The sequence below is a fragment of the Plecotus auritus genome (assembly GCF_963455305.1).
Source record: "Plecotus auritus genome assembly, chromosome: 5".
Classification (NCBI taxonomy): Eukaryota; Metazoa; Chordata; class Mammalia; order Chiroptera; family Vespertilionidae; genus Plecotus; species Plecotus auritus.
In genome coordinates, this window is record NC_137776.1 from 42,502,092 (window position 1) to 42,529,158 (window position 27,067).

The 27,067-nt window shown below is 40.2% G+C and overlaps 1 protein-coding gene and 1 pseudogene across 3 annotated transcripts in view; both read left to right on the forward strand.

Moving 5' to 3' along the window:
• The window catches only part of CCDC141 (coiled-coil domain containing 141), a 182,894-nt gene that overhangs the window by 63,601 nt on the left and 92,226 nt on the right, over positions 1 to 27,067 (forward strand). The window lies entirely within an intron of this gene.
• On the forward strand, positions 22,205 to 25,723 carry LOC308249518 (thiosulfate:glutathione sulfurtransferase-like; annotated as a pseudogene). Its single transcript has 2 exons — positions 22,205 to 22,509; positions 25,488 to 25,723. The product of its transcript is annotated as a thiosulfate:glutathione sulfurtransferase-like (transcript).

Here is a 27,067-nt window from a genome sequence, read left to right on the forward strand (position 1 = left end):
ACTGATGATTTTTTAAGTTCATTAAAAATGTCTCTACTTACGAATTTTTTTAAAATTATACAAGGATTTATTCTGTGTGTGTCAAACAAGTTTTATCAGTGAAAATTCTATCAAAATCCCTAACTAGTAAGCACAAGAAACAACCTCAATTGTATACAGGAGTTGCTTCCTTTAAAACAAAAAAAAAAAACAACAACAAACAAAAATGGCATGTTCACGTAATGTAGACCTCCTTTAGGGTTATATTCACTGTTAACTGTGGACTGTGGTTTCATACAGCCTTGAGGATAGTTGGAGTAGAATATTTGTTAGCATATAATCTCAGTTCTAGTAGGACACAGTTTTTATCATTCTTTACATTCCACATTTGTAGTGCTGATATCCATAAATAGAAAAACACAGACATTCTTTTCACCATTATCCCAATGTTGCAGACATAAGGGGTTTAAGAATTAAATTTTTAAACATAAATATTTTATTATATAAATTACATCATAGAAAATTTCTAAACTATAAGGAAAATAAAAGTGAATCATTCAAACCAAAGATAGCCATTGTTAAGATAACCATTCTTAATATTTTTGTACATTTCCTTTCAATTTTTTCCTGCACAAACCTAAAAATACATGACATCAGAGTTATGCTTTTTTATTTTTAACTTTTTCATAACCTAATAACCTTTAGCTGAAAAATACTTTATTATATGAAACCTGAATTCATATTACAGGATTACACAGTTTGATTATGTATAGAAGCTAAACCATATGAATATCTAAAAGCAAATATTATTTTTAAAAGGTACAAATTCCTGATAAACACCATTATGTTCCAGACAAATCAACTGCTTCCTTTCAGGGTCCTGAGCCTCTCAGAAACCAGTTAAAAATCTCATGGATCAGCTGCGTATTAAAGCATAATCAAATAAGTAGTTATTTTTTTAGCTGAACTGATTTTAGAAACAGAGAGAGAAAACTATTTCTCTCTGTCTTCCTTGAGAATAAATTTATTTCCTTAAAAAAATGTATACATTTGCTTTACTGGGGAGTCCATTTTATTGCTTATCTTGAAATATTCTTTATGGGATAAGATTTTCCATCCAAACTGTGGTTTAGCCAGTGGAACTCCCAATATCAATACCATCTTTAAAAAATTACCAAAATATTGAATAGCTATTTAGATTGGGTCAACCCAGTAGAGATGAGTAGTCAAGCATGACTTGTTGATAAAAAGGTTTTGAGACACTTGCCATCATTTGGGACACTAGATAATCCAATGGCAAGATAACTGGTTATTCAAGACAGCAGAGGCCCCTCAATCAGTGTAAATGCAGAGGATGGAGTGGCCCTCTGTTCTGGGGTGACCCACCACAGCTTTCCAGAAGAATGGGGTTTGAGCAGATGGATGGGATCTGGGCAGTTGGTTAGGAGAGGGTGGTTGTTCCAGAATAAGGTAAAATAATGATAAGACCAGTCTGTCTATGACAAGAGTTAAAGGTCCTAGCAAAGTTGAAGCCAGAGAAGAGAGACTAAGGGGAGTTGTCCCAGAGGTTATATGTATCCACAGTGATTCCATAAGAAAGAAATGCTAACCAAACATGACCATTACAGGGAAGGAATCTTCCGTGAGTTGAGACAGAGAAGAGCTTCCTGAGGCTGTGGAAAGTGGGCCTAGGTGACCTCAAAACTCCCCTTTAACTTTCAGGTTCCATAAAGAAGATAGGATTCAGATTACAATATCAGTTGTGCTTGTTAGATTTAAAACAACATGAATGTAAAAAACACCTCTTCAGAGCTGGCCAAAAGGAGTGGAACTGATCAAAAGAGGAAATAATGGCACTTCTGAAAAGTAGAGACAGTGTCTCACTCACCTGGGTATTCCCAGCATTAGAACAGTTCCTGGTATGCTTGATTCATGTTTATTCAGCCCTTTTAACTGTGAAGACGAAAGAAACATTCTTTTAATTTCTTTTTATGATTCTCTGGTGACTTGAGGTAACCACTCAGTTTCCTTTTACCTATCTATCTACTCATTATCTTTATTTTATTTATTTATTTGTTTGTTTGTTGTTAATCCCCACTCGAGGATATTTTTCCATTGATTTTGATTTTTATAGAGAGTGGAAGGGATGATGTGAGAGACACACATTGATTGGCTACCTCCCACACTCACCCTTATCAGGGCCAGGGATTGAGACTGCAACTGAGGTACATGCCCTTGACTGGAATTGAACCTGGGACCCTTCAACCAGAGGGCCAACACTCTATTCCAGTGGTTCTCAACCTTTCTAATGCCGCGACCCTTTAATACAGTTCCTCACGTTGTGGTGACCCCCAACCATAAAATTATTTTCGTTGCTACTTCATAACTGTAATTTTGCTACTGTTATGAATCGTAATGTAAATATCTGTGTTTTCCGATGGTCTTAGGCTCTACAGCAGCGGTTCTCAGGTTGATAATAATTTTATGGTTGGGGGTCACCACAACGTGAGGAACTGTATTAAAGGGTCGCGGCATTAGAAAGGTTGAGAACCACTTCTCTATTCACTGAGCCAAACCAGCTAGGGCTTTCTTTCTTTATTTAAAAAAATTTGTTTCCCCAGAGTGGAGTTATACAAACTCTTAAATTTATTATAAATCTCTGGCTTGGCCATTCTCTTGCTATATTTTATTATTGCTCCCTTCATTCTCTATCTCCGTCACATTTCCATTCTCACAGGCACTCTAATGGGTTCAATATGTGTCTGTAGACATATTCCCATTCCTAAAATATATACAGTTACATGTTTCCAATTTGCAAAAATGGGTCTAAGGCATAGATCTCATTGTTTCTTCCCATAACACTGCTTGCTAGTACTGGGCCAGACTTTATCTCCTGCCTATGGCACTCAACCTTATTCTATTCCAGATGGCCAGTGACCCTGACACTGAGACTCGCCACCTTTTGGCGACTCCAGGAAGCTTCTCTTATCTATAAGCTTTATTCTCACTTGTTGTCCTTCACAGGAAGGACCAGCTGTATTACTTATAGAGCTCAGTGAAAATGAAAATATAGAGATTTCCTTTAAAAATTATTGAGGTTTTATTTATTTTTATTTTTGTTAATCCTCACTCAAGGATTCCCGCCCCCCCCCCCCCCCCCCCGCAATTGATTCCTAGAGAGAGTGGAAGGGAGGGGGGAAGTGGAGAGAGATATCAATTGGTTGACTCCCCCTTTGCTCTCCTTTGCCCCCTCCCCACAACCTGCAACCCAGATACTTGCCCTTGACCAGAAATCGAACCCAAGATCTTTCATTGCAAGGGCCAATGCTCTAACCACACAGCAACACTGGTCAGGGCAAATATTATTGGAATTTTAATGCACCAACAGCACAACATTAACCCAAGCACAGGACCCTTCTGAGCACAGGGTCCTATGTGGTGGTACAGGTCACTGGACAATGAAGCTGGTCCTATTGATAATGTTAAGATCTCTGGAAAGACCTAGCAAATGTAGATGGTTAACCATTTTCCTTAACTACCTTTTTGAACCTCTTCCCACCTGGACTAACAAGTTTTCTAAAAATAGAGATTATCTACATCTATCTATCTATCTATCTATCTATCTATCTATCTATCTATAAAGAGGAAATATGCTAATTGGTCCTAATGGTGTCACAGTCACGACCGCTAAGGAGGAGGCTGCCTGCCGTGTGCAGTGGGGTGTTACTCCCGGAGATGGGGTGGAAGCGGGGAGGTGCCTGGAGGAGGCCCGTGCCCGGGAGGGCAGGGGTGAGAGCACATAGCGCCCCCCTCACCAGTCCTTCGCCACCCACTGCTCTCACTCAGAGCGCCCTACACCTGCCTGGGGAAGGAGCACAGAGCAGCAGGTTGGAGTGTTCCATGCTCTCCTCCAGGGCCATGATGGGGTGGAACCACCGTGTTGCTCCAGAGATGGGCGGAAGTGGGGAGGCGCCCAGAGAAGGTGGGACCAGCCCGAGGCGACTTGAGGGACTGAGGACAGGGCTTGAAGTGGCCAGAGAAGGCCAGAGGGGTCAAGGGGCTGGGCCAGGCATGCTGGAGCTCTACGTGGAGAGGTTAGGCTGTCAAGGCAGGGTGGTGGGTGGGTGGGCGGCCGCGCGATTTTGCACGCTGTGCTCCTGGTAATGTTATAACAGGTTGCATCTACGTGAAAAAAACAGGTTGAAATTCCTGCTGTGTCACTCACTATGCAATCTTGGGTACACTTAACCTCTCTGAGTAAGGAGGAGCCTAGCCATGACAACTCAATGAGAAACTATTTTTTAAAACATCCACATTTCAGTAGTGGCTCCAAAAATGTTGTTTACTTTCCCACCCATGACGTAAATGTTCAAATAGTTTTCATCTGTGGTTTTCAACAGTTTCATTCCTTGTTCTTAGGGAAGGATTCGAATTTTATGTGTCCTTAAAAAGGAAGAAGCATATTACATTTTGGACTTTTATTTGGTTGTGAGTATGAGAAGAAGGGGGAATGTTCCTTTCAAAGGAGATTTAACGTAGAAATAAGGCCTCAAGCTGGGGATTCATTAGTGAAACTCATGTAAATAATCTGGGAATCCAGGGGAAGTAGGTGTTTCTGCTTCCCACAGCTAAAGCACACAGCAGGAACTGTTCTGTACTGCTTATTAGTTTTTTCAGAAAAACTTTGAAAGTGCCTCTCTCTTGCTGGAATGCACTCAAATAAGAAATATAGCAACTTTCATATCTCTTAATAAATGTGATACCTTATTCAGAATGTGCTGAAATAATCGAATTAAAGGATTATTAACACAAACTTTGACTATGGGTAATTGTATTAAATTATATTTTATTAAATTATAAAATTGAAGAAAATATGAAAAAAATATTTTCCTTTTACATATGTAACAGATAAAGAAATAGCAGATATGGATGATTATAAATGCCCCTTTGGTTAAGGACCTTAAATACTCTTAAATTTTATCATGTATCCCTTTAATGCCCCAAGGCTTGAATTCAACCTTTGGAGCTCAGAGTTAGTTGTAGGATGTATTAAAATAATATGTAAACAAATACTTTATTATCTCCTCTGAGGAGGCATAATCATTCCTCCTACCACACATCAGAAATAACGTTCATATAAAAATGGCCTTCAGGAACCAACCTGTACTTCTGTTGGGAGGGAAACTTTTCCTCTTCTAATTTGGGTCCAGTGATTGGGGGCCTGCAGAGTAACTGACAATAGATAGATGGACAGGAGTAAAAGAGCTTTATTCTCACACATGCACAGGGGAGCTCCCAATAATGGAAAATTTGTGCAATAGTCCAAAGTAAAGATACATATGTGTATGTTAGTGGCCCTGTGCACAAATCCGTGCACGAGTAGCTCGCTGCCGCTTGCCTCAGCTGGCAGCCCCGTCCACTGCTGCTGGTAGCTCTCCACCACACAGAGCTGGCTGCCTGGCCTTCTGTAGCTCTCTGCCACAGGTAGCTCGCTGCCCTGCCCTCCTGCTGATTGGTCGTTATGTGATGGTGTCCTGACCAATTTGCATATTACCCTATTATAAGTATATATTATAAGTATATATATTTCAATTTAGGGCATCAGTGGGAGCGTATGGAAGGTCCTGGTTGGGCTTTTTGATGCTACTGGGATGGGCAGTCTATCTTCCTGGCTGGAGTTTCCCAGTGGGAGAGTTTATGGCAGCTGAATCTGTACCTCCTATACTAATAAGGGTCAGCCTTCTTTCAGTCAGGAAATTCCCTGGGAAGGGTATCAATGGCAACTGTATTTTCAGGAGACTGCTTAAGTCTAGGAAATGTTTCTTTCTGTGGCTGTGAATTGTTCAGACATTTTCAGTTTAAAGTAATTTTCGTCTCCTCACTTCTATAGCTTCGGCCCTTGGTCGAGTTCAGGCCCTTTGTAGTGGGTGCACACTAGAATCACCTGGGGGCTTTGGAAAAACGCTGATCTCATGTTCAGAGATTATATGTAGTTTGTGGCATTGGGATTTTTAAAAAATTCATTGCCAATCTTAAACTGTTGAAGTTTTCATCAAAAAAGATGCTTTCCCACTCCTTATAAAAAAACCAAACCCTGATATATCTGGCAGTATCAGGCTCACCTTTCCGTATAGACACTGCAGCTCTTGTGTAATTATTTTCTTTAGAAAAAGCATGTGCACTCCATTTTGCCACAGGCCTCAACATCCCTCTTTACCTACTTTCCCTCCCACATTTGCTTTATGTTTTTACATTATGTGCCTGGCCCTGTAAGCATTTGGATTTGACTTGTGATGGGCAATAAGGTACCATCCAAGTGGAATAGTAACTTAAACTGGTTTTCATTTTATTTTATTTGAAAAAAAAATTTTTATTGATTTCAGAGAGAAAGGGAGAGAAGGAAACGTCAATAATGATAGAGAATCATTGATCAGATGCCTCCTGCACGCCCTACACTGGGAATCAAGCCCCCAACCCAGGCATGCCCCAACTGGTCACGTCCTGGTTCATAGGTCCACACTCAGTCACTGAGCCAAGCCGGCTGGGCTAACTGGGTTGCATTTTAGAAGATTGCTTTGGAAATAATGTGAATGATAAGAATGGAAGGGAGTGGTATTGAAATCAGGACAGTCACTTAGAAAACTGTTGTTTAAATGAGAGTGGCTTTAGGTGGGGCATGATGTCTTTTTTTGAGATGGAGGTCATTAATCCCCATTTTAAAGGCTTAAAGAGACATAGCCTTGTTATTCAAGTGTGGCTCCCAGAAGCAACAGCAGCAACATCTGGACATCTTAGCACTGCAGACTCTCCCACTTCACCCAGCAAACCTATTAGGTCAGAATCTGCATTTTATCCCAGAGAATTTGAATTGACAGTAAAGTTTAAGAGGAACTGACTTAAAAGTTTGTACTATATATTTCATGTAGGTTCATATTCTCCTTGATGTTCATAGATGAATATGTATTGTTTAGAAAGTCCTTGAGTAAAAATAATTTCTTAAGTTCTGGGAGAAATAAATCTGAAAATTGTGTATAGAAACATCATCTTCAATGTTTTACTTATAGTAGAAATAGTCCTCAGATTCAAGATTAAAATCATCTCCCATGATTCATCATCTAATCTGATTTTCCAAGTCATTGAAAATATTTTCCAGTTGTAGCTGGGTGATTTCATAAATTGGATTTGTGATCTTGGCCTCTAGTTTCTTCAAAAATATTATTTAGAGATATTAAAAAAATACCAGTGCTTAGGTCCCATGGAATCTTTATTAGAGAAAAAAGTCGAGTTTAAAGTTACAAAATATTTATATAACTATGAGATGATGAAATAAAGCAAAATCTCTCGCAAGCTTATTTGAATAATTTAAATGCATAATTATCATCATAGAACCACTGTAAGAAAGTGGCTCTTTTTTTCTCATTAAAAAAAAAATTTTATTGTTGAGAGTATTACAGATGTCCCAAGTTTTCCCCCTCATTGCCCCCCTCCATCCAGTTCCCATCCCACTCCAGGCCTTCACCACCCTACTGTCTGTGTTCACAGGTAATATCTTTGGTTAATCTTCCCTTCTTTCTGAGATTTTTCAGTCTGTCCCATGTTTCTATTCCTCTGATTTGATTTTATTCACCAGTTTGTTTTGTTCATTAGATTTCTTGTTCATTTATTTTGATTTTTAGATTCAACTGTTGATAGATATGTATTTATAGCCATTTTATTGTCCATATTTTTATCTCTTCTTCTTCTTCTTCTTCTTCTTCTTCTTCTTCTTCTTCTTCTTCTTCTTCTTCTTCTTCCTCCTCCTCCTCCTCCTCCTCCTCCTCCTCCTCCTCCTCCTCCTCCTCTTCTTAAGAAAAACCCTCAACATTTCATGTAATCCTGGTTTGGTGGTGAACTCCTTTAGCATTTTCTTGTCTGTGCAACTCTTTATCTGACCCTCAATTCTAAATGAGAGCTTTGCTGGGTAGAGTAATCTTGATTGTAGGTTCTTGCCATTCATCACTTTGACTATTTCTTGCCACTCCCTTCTGGCCTGAAAAGTTTTTGTTCAGAAATCAGCTGACAGGTGTATGGGTACTCCCTTGTAGGTAACTACTTTTCTCTTGCTGCTTTTATGATTCTGTCTTTAACCCTTGGCATTTTAATTATTAGGTGTCTTGGTGTGTGCCTCTTTGGGTTCCTCCTGTTTGGGACTCTCTACACTTCCTGGTCTTATAAGTCCATTTCTTTCACCAGGTAGGGGAAGTTTTCTGTCATTATTTCTTCAAATAGGTTTTCAATATTTTATTATCTCTCTTCTCCTTTTGGCATCCCCAAAATATGAATGTTGGTACCTTGAAATTGCCCCAGAGGCTCCTTACACTATCGTCATATTTTTGGACTCTTTTTTTCTTTTTACTTTTCTGATTGGGTGTTTCTTTTTTTTTTTGTTTGTTTGTTTTGCTTCCTTATATTCCAAATTGTTGATATGATTTTCAGAATCCTCTACTCTATGGTTGAATCCCTGTAAATTATTCTTTATTTCCGTTAATATATGCTTAATTTCAGACTGGTCCTTTGACATGTCTTTGACATTCTCACTAAGATTCTTGAAAATATCACTAAGCCCCCTGAAGGTCTTATGAGGATCCTTGAGTAACCTTATAACCATGGTTTTGAATTCTGTGTCCAGTAATTTGCTTGGTTTCATTTCTTTCATTTGTGACATGTTTCTTTGTCCCCCCATTTTGGCTGCTTTCCTGTGTTTCTTTTTATATATCAGATAGAGCTGCTATGTCTCCTGGAGTTGGTAGAGTGGCTTTGGGTAGTAGGTGTCCTGTAGGGCCCAGTAACCTCCCCAGTCACCTGAGCTGGGCACTCTAGGTACACCCCTGTGTGGGCTGTGTGCACAATCTTATAGTTGAGCATTGATTGCTGTCGGCATCTCTAGGGGGAATTGACCTCCAGGCCAGTTGGCTGTGAGGACCAGCTGTGGCTAAAAGTGGGAGAGCTGCTGTGCAAGAGATACCCCTATGGAGCAGGACTTGCTTCAGTAGGATTTTGGTGCTCATTGAGTCTGCCTCTTGAGTGGATATGTAGAGCTGTAATCTGCTATGCTCTGAAGCAGTCCACCAGGTGCACTGGCTCTAGGGCCTCCAGGGAGGTGCAGAGTCAGCCACTGCCTGGGGACTCCCGCAGGAGATATTTATATTGGGCTTGGAGGTGCCCAGGTGAGGCCCAGCTGTGAAGCAAGGCAGGCTCGTGCTCTTGCAGGGTGTTGGGCCTTTTATTGGTAGGTTTGGGCCATTCTCCTTCAGCTGCAACTTGTTTGGGAGGTTCTAGCAAAATCTGAAGCCTGAGCCAGGACAGGCCATTCATATGGACAAGTTTCTGCATACAGGTTGGGTGAGACTTCAAATTGGATGGGCAGGGCCTCAGGGAATCACCAGGGTGGAGCAAACAGTGTGGGCCAAGCTGATGGAAACAGATATGGCTGCCAGTCAGCCCTGCGACGGGGGAGGTCCCAATGACCCTTGTGAGCACCGCTGTCTGCGAGAAAGCTGTTCCCCACGTACCTGCCTCGATGCCAGACAATCCAGTTCCTCCCTGTATGTGTCTTGGTCCCTCAGAGCCTCTCCCTGGTGCTGGAGCTGGGAGGAAGCGAGTCTACGTTTGTGTGTTGGCCCTTTAAAAGGAACTACTGGATGTCCAGCAGCCTCCATGTGAATGAACCCCAACCCCCACTGTTTTTTACAGCCCATAGTTATGGGAACTTCTCTTCCCAGTTCTGGGACCCTGGGCTTGGGATCTGATGTGGGGCTGAGACCCCTTGCTCTTCAAGGGCAGCCTCTGCATATGCAATCTCTCTCCTGATTAAAAACATGCTATATGTGGGTGCTGGTCCAGCTGGTTCTGTGCCTCCTTCCCTCCTACCAGTGTGAGCATGCTTTCTTTTTCACTTCTCTAGTTGTCGGACTTCCCAGCTTTCAGGCAGTTCTGTATGATGGTTGTTCTGTGTTTTAGTTGTAATTTTGATGTGGTTGTGGGAGGTGAAGTGTACAGGCATTTACCTACGCTGTCATCTAGGTTCCTACAACATTTTTCATCAAAAGCGGCTCTTTAAAAATATGTTTATTGCCCTAGCATTGGCCTGCAGACTGAAGGGTTGCAGGTTCAATTCCAGTCAAGGGCATATGCCTGGGTTGCAGGCTCGATCCCTAAGGGGGCATGCAGGAGGCAGCCGATCAATGATTTTCTCTCATCATTGATGTTTCTGTCTTTCTCTCCCTCTCCCTTCCTCTCTGAAATCAATAAAAATATATTAAAATATGTTTATTTTTCTGATTACATAATACTTTCTAGTTTTTCTAAAATAAAAAACTGAAGAAAATTAAAATCACTCGTAGTATGTAGTTATGACTGAAAATGAGAAGGAAATATAAAACATACATAATATTGAGTATTCCAAAACTATCTGTGTATATGTATACACCATATGTGTATGTGTTTATATACAAAATGTGTATGTGTTCTTTTGCAGTGTGATTTTTCCAGTTATCATTATGTCATAAGAATTTCTCTATTCAAATGCATATTTAAAATATTTTTAATGATTGGGTGCTATTAAACCATGTAGCTATATCATACAGTATTTGAGGCAGCAACATAGTATTTCAGACAGTGGAGTGCATGGTACACTCCCAAGGCCTCAAGTTAAGTCCCGGCCTCTGCTTATATCTGATGTACTCTTGGGCAAACTTCTTACATATTTGAACCTGGTCTCTGTCTTTTGTAAAAGAGGGTAATAATTGTGTCTAATTGATAGAGTTGTTGTGAGGATTAATTATGTGCTCATACGATAGTACTTAGCACAATGCCTTGCACAATACAACCACAACATAATATGGGCTTTTTTTTTTATGGTGGTAAAACAAACAACATAAATTTTACCTTTAGAGACTTTTAGTGTATTCACAATGTTGTATAACTATCACCACTATGTAGTTCTGGGACATTTTTATGACCCCCCAAAAAAGAAGACCATACTCATCAAACAGTTTATCCCTTCCTCCCTCCTCCCAACCATTAATCTGCCCTCTGTCTCTATGGATTTACCTTTTCTGAATATGTCATATAAATGGAGTCATGTAGTGAGTGGCCTTTGTGTCTGGCTTCTCTTGTTACTGGTGGGGAGAGGTCCTTGTCCCCATCGGTTGCTAATGGGAGTGGAATTCTTGCAACATCCCCCCCAAAAAAGAATTTTCTTTTTTTTTTTTAAATATATTTTATTGATTGTTTTACAGAGAGGAAGGGAGAGGGATAGAGAGCTAGAAACATCGATGAGAGAGAAACATCGATCAGCTGCCTCCTGCACACCCCCCACTGGGGATGTGCCCGCAACCAAGGCACATGCCCTTGACCGGAATCGAACCCGGGACCCTTGAGTCCGCAGGCCGACGCTCCATCCACTGAGCCAAACCGGTTTTGGCCCAAAAAAGAATTTTCTGAGACTCACATGGGAGAAGGAGTGATTTTATTTGCGTGGAATTAAGTCTCTGAGTTTCCAAGGTCCCCCCTCCTTCAGTCCTGCCATAAAAGAAGTGTAACTGTGGCTTTAAGAAGGCTAGACTTAGAGCCAGTGTTCAGAGTTTCTGTTCCATGTAGGAGCAACCTGAGGCTAGCTGAGGCTGTGTTTCCCACTGCAGTTCATCAATCCATTGCATGGGCCATACAGGTGAATGCAAGGAAGCAGGGATAAGAGAGCTCCACAAGCCAAAACTCACAAGAGAGCAAACTCTTTTTTTAGGGGATTATGTATTCCCAATAGGCTTGCAGTGGTCATGCCCATTCTGGCCAGTCCTTTCTGTTCTCGGGTGTGATTGACTGACACCCTCCCTACATCACCCTGACTTTACTGCGCTTGTACCCATCTCCTCTCTGTTGGAGCTGCAGGGAATGGGCCAGTGGGTTTGATCTTTGGTCATGGCACATACAAGGAGCAACCAATGAATGCAAAAAGAAGTGGAACAACAAATTGATGCTTGTCTCTCCTTCTCCCTCTCTCTCTTCCCCTTCCTCTCTCTTTTTAAAATTAATTTTTTAAAAATTAGAAAAGCAGCCATTAAAAATAACATCAATCAATGAAAAAAAATTTTAAGCAGCCATTTAAAAAAATAAATTTTTCAAAAATCCTTTTTTTAAGAATAGAAATATTTCCTCAGAAATAGCACTTACATGAACTATTTAGTACAAAAGGAGCTACTTATAGTGTTTTTGAGTGGTTCGGGGAGTGCACAGTGATATCTAGAGTTCTTATAACAGTTTCTGGGTTATCCAAATATTTTCCAAGTGCTTTATAAACATTGTTGAGCTATTTTTTCTCATTGCGGCACATAGTAACCTGTGTACAGAAGCTGATTATTCTGCTATTTGAGCTTCCATTACATTCTCCAAATTCCTTCACTGAAGGGATGTGAAAAAATGGTAAAACTGCTTTAAAACATATTGCTTCAGTAAATCTGCTCAAGTCTCTGGTGGTTATAAGGAAAACCTATAAAATGAAGCAGAGTATGTTTCTTTATAATGTTTTATCTAATTTTAAAAATAAAGTGGGGTCTGAATTTGCAATGCCCAAAGGCAGAAATGAAATGAATTTCCAAACAGTAAAGACACCTGCATTAGTGCATTTCAATGCCTCTGTCTTCATTTTAGTGAATAATTTGTTTTACTTGTCTGATTTTTAAATGAACTTCCCAATTAAGAGCAGATGTCATTTTTTTCCCATAGAACATAAATTAGAAATACTTTTATTACTAACAGGCAAAATATGTATATATATAGTATTGAATTTGTCTGCAAGCATTGGGAAAATCTACAAAATAGTGGGAGTTTTACATTGATAACTACTGTAGCCTTAACTTGTGAGTTAATGTAAAGCTTAGTGAACCATATGTTTTCATTTACAAGGAAATTTTGTTTGATTGATTGATTTATCTATTTATTTTTATTGATTTCGGAGAGAAAAGGAGAGAGAGATATCATCAATGATGAGAGAGAATCATCGATTGGCTGCCTCCTGCATGCTCCACACTGGGGATCTAGCCCGCAACCCAGGCATTTGCCTTTGACTGGAATCGAACCTGGGACCCTTCAGTCTGCAGGCCAATGATATATCCACTGAGCAAAACTGGCTAGGGCAGGAAATTTTGATTTAGAAAGTCCTTCGGAAATACTTAAGCCCATCTAAGAAGAGAATGAGTTAAGAGAGCAAATAAAGGGTATTGTATTTTATGATCACTAGGTTTAAAACTACCTGCTGTCACTTTGCTTATGGAATCCTCAACAGCTTTTAAGTTTAAATGCTTAGAAGTGGGGTCACTGGGTCAAATGGGAGTTTCATTTTTAATTTTTTGAGGGATCACCATACTGCTTTCCACAGTAGCTGTACCATTCTGCATTCCCACCAGCAGTGCACTAGTGTTCCCTTTTCTCCACATCCTTGCCAACACTTGTTGTTTGTTAATATTAATGTGTTAATATTAACTATTCTGACAGGTGATACCTCATTGTCATTTTAATTTGCATCTCTCAGATGATTAGTGACTTTGAGCATTTTCTCATGTCTCTTGGCCTTCTGTATGTCCACTTTGGAGAAGTGTCTATTTAAAGCATTTGCCCATTTTGTAATTGGATTGTCTTCCTTTTGTTAAGTTGTATGAGTTTCTTATATATTTTGAAAATTAACCCCTTATCAGATGTATCATTGGCAAATATGTTTTCCCATGCTGTGGGCTCCTTTTCATTTTGTTGATGGTTTCTTTTGCTGCGCAGAAGCTTTTTATTTTGATGTAGTCCCATTTGTTTATTTTCTCCTTAGTTTCCTTTGCCCTTGGAGATATATCCTAAGAAACCTGAAACACCAGTCAGAAAGGATATATGAACCCCTATGCTCATAGTGGTGCAATTTACAGTAGCTAAGATCTGGAAACAGCCTAAATGCCCATCAGTAGATGAGTGGATAAAAATGCTATGGTACATTTACACCATGGAATACTATGCAGCTGTAAAAAAAGAAGGATCTCTTACCGTTTGAGACAGCATAGAGGAATCTGGAGAGTATTATGCTAAGCAAAATAAACCAGTCAGAGAAAGATAAGTATCACATGATCTTACTCATATGTGGAATCTAATGAACAAAATAAACTGATGAACAAACTAGATCCAGAGACATAGAAGCATAACAAATCTCAGAGGGAAGATGAGGGTGGGGTGGTTGGGGAGAGATTAACCAGGGAACTTACATGCATTTATGCATAGCCCATGGACACAGACAATAGTGTGGTGAAGGTTTCGGGGGGCGGGTGCAGGGTAGAGGGGGTCAATGCAAAAGAAAAAAAAGGGAAGGACATCTGTAATACTTTCAACACTAAAGATAAATAAATAAACCACCTAAAGTTTTTTTAAAAAGTGTAAATGCTTAGAAAAATTTTTTTTCTTCATTAGTTTTTTTAAGTTGTGACTTTAAAAAAAATTCTTTGTATATATTATTTCTTCTCCTTCTCCTCCTCCTCCAATTATTTGATAGCCCTGAAAGAAACATTCCCACAAAGCCTAACCCTTTATAGTTACTATTATAACTCAAGGTAATATTGCTATCATAATAGTGCTAGTGAAATTGACTCTACTTGAAGTGGGCACCTGAGAAGGTACTTTCTTATGGCTTAACATAGACACCAGACTAAATCCCTGCAACCTTCTTGTGCTACTTCAGTATCCACCCCAAGATATTCAGTGCTGTGGCCTTAGAGTTCCTTGATGTTCTTTACTGCAAAGGCCTTCACTTCAGTTTCCCAGCCATGTGGCTATATTGGTTCCATGGCACCACCCAAACCTGCTCTCTTCACCTCCCTTTCCTTTCATCATTTCCTGGTCCCTCCTTATCCTGGTCAGCATGGGCAAGGCTGTTTGTGAGGAAACTCAATCACCCATTTTCTCTGTTTCTTCCTATATCTGAAAGAAGATGAATCAATTAGAATACTTTTTCTGATTTTACTTGTTTAAAAAGTAAATGATCCATTATCAGTTAGCCTTACAAATTCCTTTCTTTATCATCTGTTAATTCTCTGCTCCTTTCCCCATAACAATCAGTCCAAAACTTCCGTGCTTTTTAAAAATTCCCCAGACTTTACTTAACCTCAGAGTCATTTAGTCATACAAAATGAAATTGCTTGACTTTTTTTTTCCCCTCTGCCCTTTTTCCTCTTTTTTTCTACTCGTCTTTTGTTTACTTTCGATTCTCCTCTTTTTCCAAATTTAAGCCTTGATCCACTTTTCTAAACTCCTCCTTTCCCATCTCTATATTTTGCCTCTTTTCATTCTTAATACCTCAATTTCCAGTTACCCTCTTCTTCCTTCAGTTATATTTTGATCTCTCACAAAATTGGAAACAAAAATGTTGCTTAAAACACTAACCCATCTTTTTTTAAACTATTGTAATGGGTTGAAATGTGTCCCCCAACATTCATGTATCTCAGAATGTGATCTTATTTGGAAATAGGGTTACTGCAGATGTAATTAGTTAAGATGAGGTCATTAGGGTGGACTCTAATTCAATATACTTTTAAAAAGGAGAAATTTGAACACACAGGCAGGCATGCATAAAGGGAGAAGACGTGGAGACACAGGGAGCAGTTGGCCATCCGCGAGGCCAGAAGAGAGGCCTGGAACAGGTCCTTCCCTCACAGCCCTCAGAAGGAGCCAATCCTGTTGGCACCCTGATTTCAAACTTCCAGCCTCCAGAACTATGAGAGAGAAAATTTCTGTTGTTCAGGCTCCCATGTGTGTGGTACTTTGTTACAACAGCCCTAAGACACTACTATGAGTGCTTCATTTTCGGCCTCCGAGGCCGCCCTCACATGCTTACTGCATTATGAGAAGCTGTTCTTTCTTAATAACTGATGACTTGAAGGTCTTGATGCATTTGTCCTCTGAGGCACTACTTTCTCTAGTTCTCTCATCTTTGGGATGGCTCCTTCCAAATCTTTCCATGCCGTTTCCTCCCCCATTCTTGTTTTGCTTGGAATGTCTAATCTTTGGCTCCTTTTTCATCTCACTTCTTCACGTGGATTTATCTAATCCCAGGACAACAATAGCACTTTTATCTTGATAATTTCTAGGTATTTAAAAAAATCTCCAAGTCATATATCTTTTCTCAACTCCAGTCTTCTTTTTAGAAATTCCTGTTGAAGATTTACATATCGATTTCTTGCTGGTACTTCTAATTCAACTAAAATCATTCTTTTCCCCTTCAACCCTTCTCCTGTTTTCCTTGTTGGCTAAAGACATTGCAGTCCTTCAGGTTAGAGAGACTTCAGGGTCACATTAGGATCCTCATCCTTTCTCTCCCCTCACTTTGCTCATCTCTCAGTTTTAGTCAGTTCTTACCTCTTTATCTCCTTCTCATCTTCTCACCCCAGAACCACCACTTTAGTTTGGGCTCTCAGAATCCTTAACAGAGACTATTACAATTACGTTGTGTAGTACTATGAATCTGAGTCTACAAACTATAATAATTGCATGAAATGTCACTTGTTTTTTATTCAATATAAGCCTTATTCTGAGCTCCCATCCTCTGACTGGTGGGACATTCAATATCTGTTGTTATTGGAGTCCCCTTCCCCCAGGGTTTGCAGCGGTTCCTGGGCCCATACAGCACCACAGCACTGTAGTCATCAGTCTACTCTGGTTCCCTCTGAAACAATCATTGTGTCAGCCTGTATAGAGACTGCAGTTCAGCGGCTCTGCTGCTTCTGTGCCTGTCTGGGGTCCCAGGCTGGCCCAAATGCCAGTCTCCCTAGGGGAAACACAGCCATGCCCGTGGGAGCCTCATGGCAATGCTCTGAGAAGACCATAAACCTCCACACGCCTCATCCTGCATCCAGCCTTCTCTCCCGTGCTAGCCAGGTCTCCCTGTTTTTCAATGGCCCCTCACACTTACCCTTTTCTCCTTCACCACAGCTATCATATGTCTTCATTTGACTTGGTCTTTTTACAAAAGACAGGAGGGGAAATGACTTGCAGGTAACTTCTGCCTTTGACCTTAATATAAACTTCACCAAGGCAAAAGAAACTCATTTGTGGAATATAATGAACAGCATAAACTGATGAAAAAAAATAGATCCAGAGACATAGAAGCATCGAACAGATAGTCAAACCTTAGAGGGAAGGCAGGGGAGGATAGTGGGGAGGGGTAAGAGATCAATCAAAGGGCTTGTATCCATGCACATAAGCATGACCAATGGACACAGACAATAGGGGGATGGGGGCATGTGCTGAGGGGCAGGAGCAGTCAGGGAGAGGTCAATGCGGCGGGGGGGAGGAGACAAATGTAAAACTTTCAACAATAAAGAATTGAAAAAAAAAAGAAAATATTGACTATCTTCTTGAAACAGGGCAGATAGCACAATATAGGAATAACACAGTAAATTATCCTGCCACATGCCTAACTGGCTTCTGGCCTCTGGTCTTTCCATTTTGCAATTAATTCTTTTTAAATTAATTAATTATTTATTTTTTTTAATCCTCCCCTGAGGATATTTTTGCATTGAATTTTAGAGAGTGGAAGAGAGAGGAAAAGACAGAGAGAAATATTAGTGTGAGAGAAACACATTGATTGGCTGCCTCCAGCACGAGGTCGGGGAGGAGCCTGCAACAAGGTTTCGTGCCTTTGACTGGAATCAAACCTGGGACCCTTAAGTCCGCAGGCTGATGCTCTGCAATTAATTCTTTATGATGTCATCAAAGTTGCCTTTGGGCAAGCTGAGACTAAGCCATTTTTCTCTCAAGCATCTCCACTACAAACTCTGATGGCATTTTCCGCCCCCCCACACTGTTAGGATTTAATGGTGAGAATGGAAAGGAGAATATCCTCACAAGAGAAAGATATTCCAATCAAGAGTTTTCCCAAACCTCGGCTTTTTGCTCGGCTAGGATATCCACCTTTGTTAACAGAAGAGCAAAGTTTATTATAAACAAGAAGAGAAGTGGTTTTAAAGAGCATAGGATCATGGGTGCATTGCCTACCACTGAGTCACCCAGACTTACTCTAATAAATAAGGCTCTTAGAGCTGGCTTGATTGCTCCCTAATTTTGTGGTTTCACTAAATCTCACTGGAACCATGAAGAAAGTCATTGCCTTCCGGGCTCACACAAGCACAAAACCACCCCTTATAGCTGTGAGCAGGCCAGCTAGGGTGGGTAGGCTTTATCTCTTTGTTTAAGTCAAACATTCCTTCCTTTACTTTTTGTCTAATAGAATTTCAGCCTTTTTGGACCTTCATATCCTGGCTGGATCTTCAGTCTGATCAGAGGCCATTTCTCCTCTTCCCTAACCCCAAATCCAAACTCTGAGCTTGAGATGTTATGATTGACAGGCCTTTCATGGGTTAGCTAAAATAAAAATACACTCCTCACCTATTCTCGTGGCATTTAAATCCCACCTTGATCTGCCCTTTGCCTGCTCCCCAACCTGTAAGTCTCTCTGATTCCAAGCTTGGATGCTTATTATTCCCATGCTTACCGCATACTTTCTTACCTCTGAGTCTCTGTTTAGTCTGACCCCTCAGCATTGAATTTCTCTTATTTTCTTTTTCTTCTTGTTCAACGTTGATCATAAATTATAGTGTTAGAATTGACATGAAAAGATAAAAGCCAAAAGACCAAGAATAGTCTGAAGTCACAATTTGGTTACCTAAAAGGAGGAGACTCAAATGGAATAGAGTGTGCTAGCAAAGTGGAACCAGGGGCAAAGTATCAGGAAGTGAGTCAGCAAAGTTAAGCAGAAACAGAAATTGTAAACAGAGTTTGGTATATAATTCGAGATTGGGCCCAACAGAAATTGGCCAAGAAGCAAGACAAAGCACCCACAATCAGGATGCTTGGATAATATTTTGAGTGTTAAAAAACAAACAAAATTCAACTAAGTATATATTAAACACCTTATAGGCTTTATTCAACAATTCATGAATCAGGAACCTTCCCTTAACAGATAGAAAGGAGCTCTGATGATCTATACAAAATGAAAGACTTACATAAGCAGAAGGGAGTGGGGACAAGGAAGTTACACTAGCAAAAGCAGGTACTCATGGCATGGTCACTGTTTTAGGGGTGGAGGGGTCTCTTGGGCAGATTGCCTCACTAGTGTTGACCAAGTGCTTCCTGTTAAGATTCCCTTTCTAGGAGAGGTTGAAATTGTGATTAGTCTTGATTTGGTGACATGAGGCTTAGCATAAATGACTCTATTTGGGGGCCTGTTGTCTTATTTTCAGCAGAGGTCAGTACATTGGGCAGAGAGGGTCCATCTAAAGCTCCAGGTCTCCATTTTAGACTTGAGGGCAAACCTGTGCAGATCTTAGTTGACAGCCTTGAGTGTCAGCATCAGTACAGATTCCTTCTCTAGGAAGCTTTTTGATCCTCTTAGCACTTACCTTTCTCTCCTTTTCTCGTGGAGCATTGCTTATTGCTCAATTAAAGAATATTCCCCATCCTTCCTGGCATTTCAGTCATTCACATGTCAGATTTCTCTCTCATCCTTCCTGGCATTTCAGTCATTCACATGTCAGATTTCTCTACATGCCTGATTTCCCCACAGCTGTGAACTTCTCAAAAACAGGGGCCATGAAATATTCATTTCTGGATTTCCTGCAGCACCCAGTAGAGGGTTCTGGGAAAATGGAAATAAATGCAGCTAGTGTTTGTTGGGTCAATGGATGACTCTACTAAATAGAAGCTGGCAGCAAAATGTTACGCTGTGTCAGCCCTTGCTGGACTTCTAAATTGCTGTTGTTTATAAGTGACTTGCAGATTGGCTGGGAAGTCATGAGTCACTCTCTACTGCGTGACCATCTTCAAGACTACAGACTCAATGAAATTCTATGGGAAGACTCCTGGTTCTGAGGCAACAGAGAAATGATGGGCAAAACTTCATGAAAGATGGATGCAGTGTTACAGTTCTCAAGTGTTTGGAGGAAAACAATCTGATTCACACTGATGTGTGAATGTCTGCCAACTATTACCAGACTCAAGGGGTCTATTTGCTTGTAAGCATCAAGACCCAATAAGACAAACAGGAGTGTGCAGCAAAAAAATTAAGGGTTTATTTTTAGGAAGTGGTCCACATCTGCCTGCAGTCACAGGTTAGTTAATGCTCAAAGACCTGGCTCCCTGATGGCTTCCAGGGGGTGGGTTATATGGGGGGGAACATCATTAATCATGGTGACTAATGAAGTGAATTGTCACAAGAAACAGTAAAGGGAAATTATGTTAACGTGATACAACTGGTATGGATGTATTTCTACCCAAGCCCGCCCATCCTGAAAAGTACTGTCACTTCTTATCTATGACTATGCAGTACTTTGGAAAACTGATTGTGTTAAACATGTTAAGGGCTGCAACCCATTTCCTTGAGGTATTCCTGCTACCTGGGATCCTGGGGCAGCATCACCTCACCCTACAAGGTAGCTGGCTTTTGCATTCTGTTCCAGGAATAAGAGGAACCACTGGTTGTTATTGTTACACACACGTCTGCATGTTTTAAAATGTATCTGAAAACAACTGGGTCTTTTGTTTGTTCTAATTATTTTAGATTTGTGATCTTATTTTCCTTGTAGGCAACTTGAAGCCTCTTTTCTTCACAGTCCTTTTGAATAGGCTGTTCTCATTAAAGAGGCTTAGGGAGTATTTGGGAGGAATCCATGGGAGCATTCGCTAATGGAATGTGTGTGTGTGTGCGTGTGCGTGTGTGTGTGTGTGTGTGTGTGTGCGTGTGTGAATGCAGGTGGTGAGTATTGACTTCAGGAACTTAAGCACAGTTTTCCCAGACACAGTGTAGACAGGATGTCATGAACTGAATCCCTCATCTTCCCACTCAAAATCTCTTCCTCCTAGTTTTTCTCAACTCAGTTAAGGGCAACTCAGTCTTTCCAGTTACTCCGGTCAAAGAGTCTTGGCTCCCCTTCCTTTTACAGGAAATCACCTGGCTGTATCTTCTAAATAAGCCTGGAATCCTGTTGCTTCTCATGATCTCACTACTACCCTGGGGGATGAGCCACCTCCAGCCATGCCTGGCCAATTGCTACAGCCCCTTCATGAATCATGGTGCTTGCATCTCTGCACCCCTCTCCCACACTGTGTTCTCAAATGACAGCCAGTGGCTTTATTTTATTTATTTATTTTAAAGTTAAATACCATCGTGTCACTCCAGCAGCTTCCCACTTCTCTCAGAATAAAACACTTCAGTGTTTACAAGCCCCTGCTGACATGGCCCTCCTGCTGCCCCCACCGAGGTTCTCCCACTGCGGCTCCTCCTACTTCCTCCTGCCTCGCTGGGCTCCCCAGAGCTGGTGTCCTGGCCCTTCCTCCAACCAGGCAAGGAAACTCTCATCTGAGGGCTTTCACTCTAGCTGTGTCCTCTGCCGAGAAAGCACTTTCTCCAGAGAGCCCAGTGGCTCATCCCCTCACTTCCTCCTCATCTTGGCTCAAATCTCATACTCATGGAGGCCTACCCAGACCACATTCAATACTGCACATGGACTCCTGCCCTTCATGGAACCCACAAGTCCCGAACCTTTTCTTCTTGTCTCTATTTGACAGCTTTATCACCTTCTAACAAACCAGATGATGTGCCTATTTGTTGTCGATTGGTGATAAACAGAATGAAATACATGATAAAATACACCACCGCCATCACTAACATTGGAGTTCCCCCTCACCCCACTACCATACTAATTGACCTGTTTAGAAGAACGTTTGGCATAGAGTAGGCCTGCCCAATAAATAGTTGTTGTTAAACGAACAAATTACTATCTCATAGTTTTTGTTGCTCTTATAAATGGATCTTTTTTAGGAAGTGTGATCGGCTATTGTTGCTCCATAGCAGCAATTTTCAACCTGTGGGCAGCAAGAAATTTTAAAACATGCAATATATGGCTATTTAGTCGAGGGCACTAACTTCTTTTCCCTTAGATTGTCAAATTAAAAAATGACAATAGCCAACACAATAACCCAGTGTGAATGCCCTGTTTTGAACCATAAATATATAGGTAATATAACAGAGTTACATCTTATTGGTAACGTCTCATCATAAGGTTGCATCTGATTGGTTGATTCCTGGTACCAGAAGTCCTTATGTACAAGTATCGACAACTGGCTGTTTTAAAAGTCACTTTGGGGCCTGGCTGCCTGGGCGTGTGCTATGGCCGCAGGGCCCACCGTCCGGCTCCCAGAGCTTGCTCGCTCCTGGCCCAGAGCCAGGCCTGGCTCATCCATGTGAGGTCTTGGGAGGAGGCGGCGCGGGAACCATCCCGGTGGCACTCAACATCCCAGGCTCTGTACTCCTTGGAGAAGCTGAAGCTGGGAGATGCGAACCTCGTTTTCTTCTGTCAGATGGGCAAGCGGGGCTTGCAGGCCACACAGCTGGCCCTGGGGCTTGGATACAGAGGGCTCGCAACTATGCTGGGGCCTAGAGGGAGTGGTTTCAGAAAGGAGGCTGGGGAGAAGGTGAGCCCACCCCAAAGCCTTGTAATGCTGTGCACGCAAAAGCACCAAATAAAGAGTGTTTAATCTTAAAAAAAAAAAAAAAAAAAGTCACTTTGGAGCAAAAGAGGTAGGTAGGTATTACTATTATTATTTGCAAATCATTAAAATTATACCTATTTTTTTTCAGATCGGAATTTTAGTAATTAGTTTATGTGGGCCATGAGTTGAAAAAGGTTGAAAATTGCTGCTATATAGGAATGTTATAGATTTTCTTATATTGATCCCATATATAGCAACTTTGGTGAATTCTATTATTGACTTAAATTATTTTTCTAGATTCTCTTGGTTTGTATATGTAGAAAATCACACATCTACAAATAATGGCAATGATGTTTCATTGTTGCTATTCATAATACATTTATTTACTTTAAATACAGTAAAATGAAGACTAGCAGTGGTGATAGTGACCACTCTGTCTTGTTGCTGACTTTGAATAGAATGTGTCAAATACTTCATCATTAAATATGATGTTTATCTAGTTTTTTTTATATTTTTTTTGTTTTTTGACTATTTTTTTCCCCTCTCATTTTGCATTAAAAGAAACCATGAATAGACACTGAATTCTATTAATGACTTTTTCTGCATCTATTGAAATGGTCATATGGTTTTTCTCTTCTATTTTATTTGGTGAATTACATTTCTTTCTTTCTCAATATATTTAATTTACCTTTTGACCATATATTTTCATGGTTTTAAAAAATTAAAAGTGCATAAGGCCTATAATAAAAAAATTTCTTTTTCATCTCTAGTCCCACCTTGCCTTCTCCCCAGCCCTACTCTAGACTCACCAGTTGAAACTCCTGCCCATACTTAAAATTCAATAAGAGGACTTATAAGATTCCCCATCTCAGGACTGATTTATCTTTCCAGTCAATATTTGTTTTGTTTTCTATTTGAACTTACAATTGTCTCCTTTGTATTACTTCAATAATTTAAATAATGCTTTTTAGATTGTGTCACATTCAGTGTAGGAGAGTTATAGAGTGCCCATCCTATCGTCATTTGCAGCTGGTTCACAGATCGTTGAGCGTGGAGTAAGAGTCCTGTGCATGTACATAGTGGTTAGGTAAAAACCAGAGCCTATACAAAGGGAGATGAGTTGAAGAAATTCTAGCCTTGACTGGATCTTGTTAGAAGACAATTTCTTTCAAACCATTAGAAGTAGGATTTTTCCTATAATAAAGGTATAGAGCACAAATATTATAAATGTGGTTATGAAATGTTTGCAGAGAAAGTTAATGATAGGCATATAGGTATATAGAAAAGTTTGGGAAAGCAAAATCTAACCAGTTTTGAACCTTCCTGCCTTTAAAAAAAACAACACCTTTCTGCTTCCTTTTAAAATCATCAGTTTCTTTGACACAATAATGTGAAGAAAGTACAAAGTAGAAATTCTTCTGTTTCTTTGTGAATTAAGGCTAAGATCTCCGACATTGCACCAAGGCTGTTTTAGACGATATCGGGTGCATTCAGGGTGGTATGCCATAGACACACCAGGGCTATTTTAAACTTATGATGTATCAATCACTTAAGGAATATAAGGGTAAAAATGTTTATTTGCCACAGCTTAACACAACACAATACTTTTTAAACAAATGAACTGATTTGTAAAACTGAAATTAAATTTTAGATTTGGGAGTCATTAATACAATAATGTAATTTTCACAGAGTCAAATTAGTTAAAAATTGAAGGTTAAGACTATTATTATATAATATAGCCCCTCCACTTATTGGTATAATCACCCAGAAACTATTCTAGGTCTATCGCTACTTATTCATTAAATATTTTAGAATATTCTAGTACAGTGGTTTCAAAATTTGACTGATTATAGGTATTATTGTTTTTTTCTAATTTCAAATAAAATGCTTCATATTTTAAAAAATACACACTCTTCCACCGTACCAATAATAATTGTGAATCAGTGGGTTGTGGGGTGAGCGTGGAAATAATGTGTTTTTAAAATTTCCTAGGGAGATACCAATAGCCAGATTTCAGAGGTGTTGTTCTAGTCTGTATCTGATGTTCATGTGGGTAAAACATATGTGGATTCCACCTCCCTTCTCAACTTAGTCTATTTAATTTAGGGAAATATTCACAAGAAGTGAACATTAATACCTATTAATTTCTCCACAACTGAATTACATGTTGGGCTCCTGAAGATATCTCCAACAGCAGTAAGTCCTTTGAGAACATCAGTATAAACTGGGACCATGTAGTCAGCCAGTGGCACCATCTGATTGTAGATAAATTCTGTTAGATAAAAATAATTTGGTCAGCTAGTCTTTTATTAATTTTGATTAAAAATGGAAATGCAAACCCACCCAATATGGCTCTGCTTCTTACTTAATCACCTTGGAGAAAATGTGATGAAGAGAAACAAGAAATTTAATAAAAACAAGGACCAGATGATAAAGAAAAATGAATGATTCTTGGAAAGCACAAATTCTTGAGAAACTTTCTCCCATGTAATTACATTTTTATCTAAAAACTATGTTGAACTATTTGCGAAAGGAAAAAGTAAATGTATTGCTGCTCCAATCATTTCGAAGACTTGCTCATGAGTGCAATTTGTTAGGATTTTAAAATTTGTTCTGCCACACATCCATTTGCTTCAGTATTAGCAACAAGCACCCTGCTTTGTGTAGCCAAAGTGGCAAAGCATGGAATAGAATAAGGGAAACAACAAACTTCCAAGCTTTTTCTGCCCCCACATTGCGGCTTTAGGAATAGTTGAATGGACTGAGAAAAAAAAAAAAAAAAGAAAATAGCAACTATTACTCAAAAATTACTTTGGTGATATCCGTCATTTCTGTTATACACTGTCAGTCCCAATCCTTGACAGGGTTAATTTATGGAAAATACAGCTAAAAACTAAAATTTTGGTCGGGCCTAAAATCCAGGAATTTGAAGTATAGCCAATTCAACATTGAATTTACAGATGATTCACTAGGAGCAGAAGCCCGGGAAAGTGGTGGTGGCTGCCATGCACTGCAGGGAGGTAAGGCTCAGAAAAGCAAAGTGCCCCGCGGGAGCCCACTTAGGAAGTTTGCGATGGAAAGTGCACTTCTAGCTGCAGTTCTCTGCCCTTACCGGAAAGCTCTACCCTCAGGGGTAGCTATGCTTCCTGCCTATGGCCAGGAGGTGAAACACCACACTGCTTTCATCTCTAGGTGATGCTCAGTATTACAGTTCTTCCTTGTTGCAATCTGAGCCTCTGCTAAATGTAGCACAGTGAGGGCAAAGGTCAAGTGGCTGGCGGGATGAGGCCCATCTCTCTTTTATGGCCCTTGATTTGTGTGAGTCAAAGTAGAAATGCCCGGGGAAAGGGAGCATAAGAGGAAACTGTGGCCCAGTTTGTGATCCCACTCAACACAATCAGTTTCAGCTTTTCCAGGGTTCGCTGCCAATCTCCAAAAGCATCCACAGTTCTTCTAAAAGAATCCCTGCTCAAAACACACTTTCAAATGTTCTCTGATGAAAATTGCCAGGTTAATTTGTTTGTACCATCTGTTAAGGCAGTCATGTAAAAGTCTAGGATTTTGTGTCAGGGAGCTGATTCTCCTGGGGGCTGAGCCACATGGGACTGTATACTTAGAGAGCAAACAAGAACTGGGCCGTACCTAATGCGAAGGTCTAGGGCAGAGCCCTGCTAACAGGAACTGCCAGTGAGCTTGACACGTGCTTCTGCCAGATGTGATTTTGGCTGGTATTCTTCACCACTGAAATTTTCTTAGTAGTTTACAAATATGTTCTCTATTGCTCCTTGTCCATTTTCTCCCACTTAAAAGTTACATTCTAAAGTCAACTGTATACTGCAAATAATTCACCGCATGGGGTTGAACCATTAATTAAATCTCCCCATGTACAGATAAGTTCTCAAGTGAAAAAAAAAAAACAACCCAAAAAGCTCAAAAACATGCTGTGATTCTACTGTGTCTTTCCTAATGGTATAGCTAATATTTTTTACCTTTTAAAATCTACTTTCTGGATACTTTTATGCCAATCCGTAAATCCATAACTTCATTTGAAGAGCTAACCTGGGACTGTTAAAAAAAAAAAAACAAGGGAAAGAAGAAATTATTTTCACCTTCTCGTCTATCAGCACTAATCCTCTTAAAAGTGCCCTTTCAATCAAGAGTTCCAAGAGAAGCTCAATTTTCTCAGCAAATAGAATACTGAAATGTACAGTTTAAAAGGGTTACTACTGTGAGTGAGAAAGGAAAATAACGGCATGACCTGTGGACACACCCGGGCCAGGAGCACACTGTGCCACACGGCTTTGTTGGGCCAGAGAAACGCATGCATCCCCGGCCCACTGAAAAGCCAAGGAAATGGCAGGTGTTTGGTGGGGACAGGTACTGGAAATATTTTTATTGCAAAGTGACTGAAACTCGGTCAGAGGTTGAACACTTAGCAGGCAGGCAGCCAAGGCTTAGAGAAAACGGACCAAGATTATCACCAGTGGGTTCCTCCGGCCTCGACAACAATGACAATGACAGTTTTAAAATAGTCTGATAA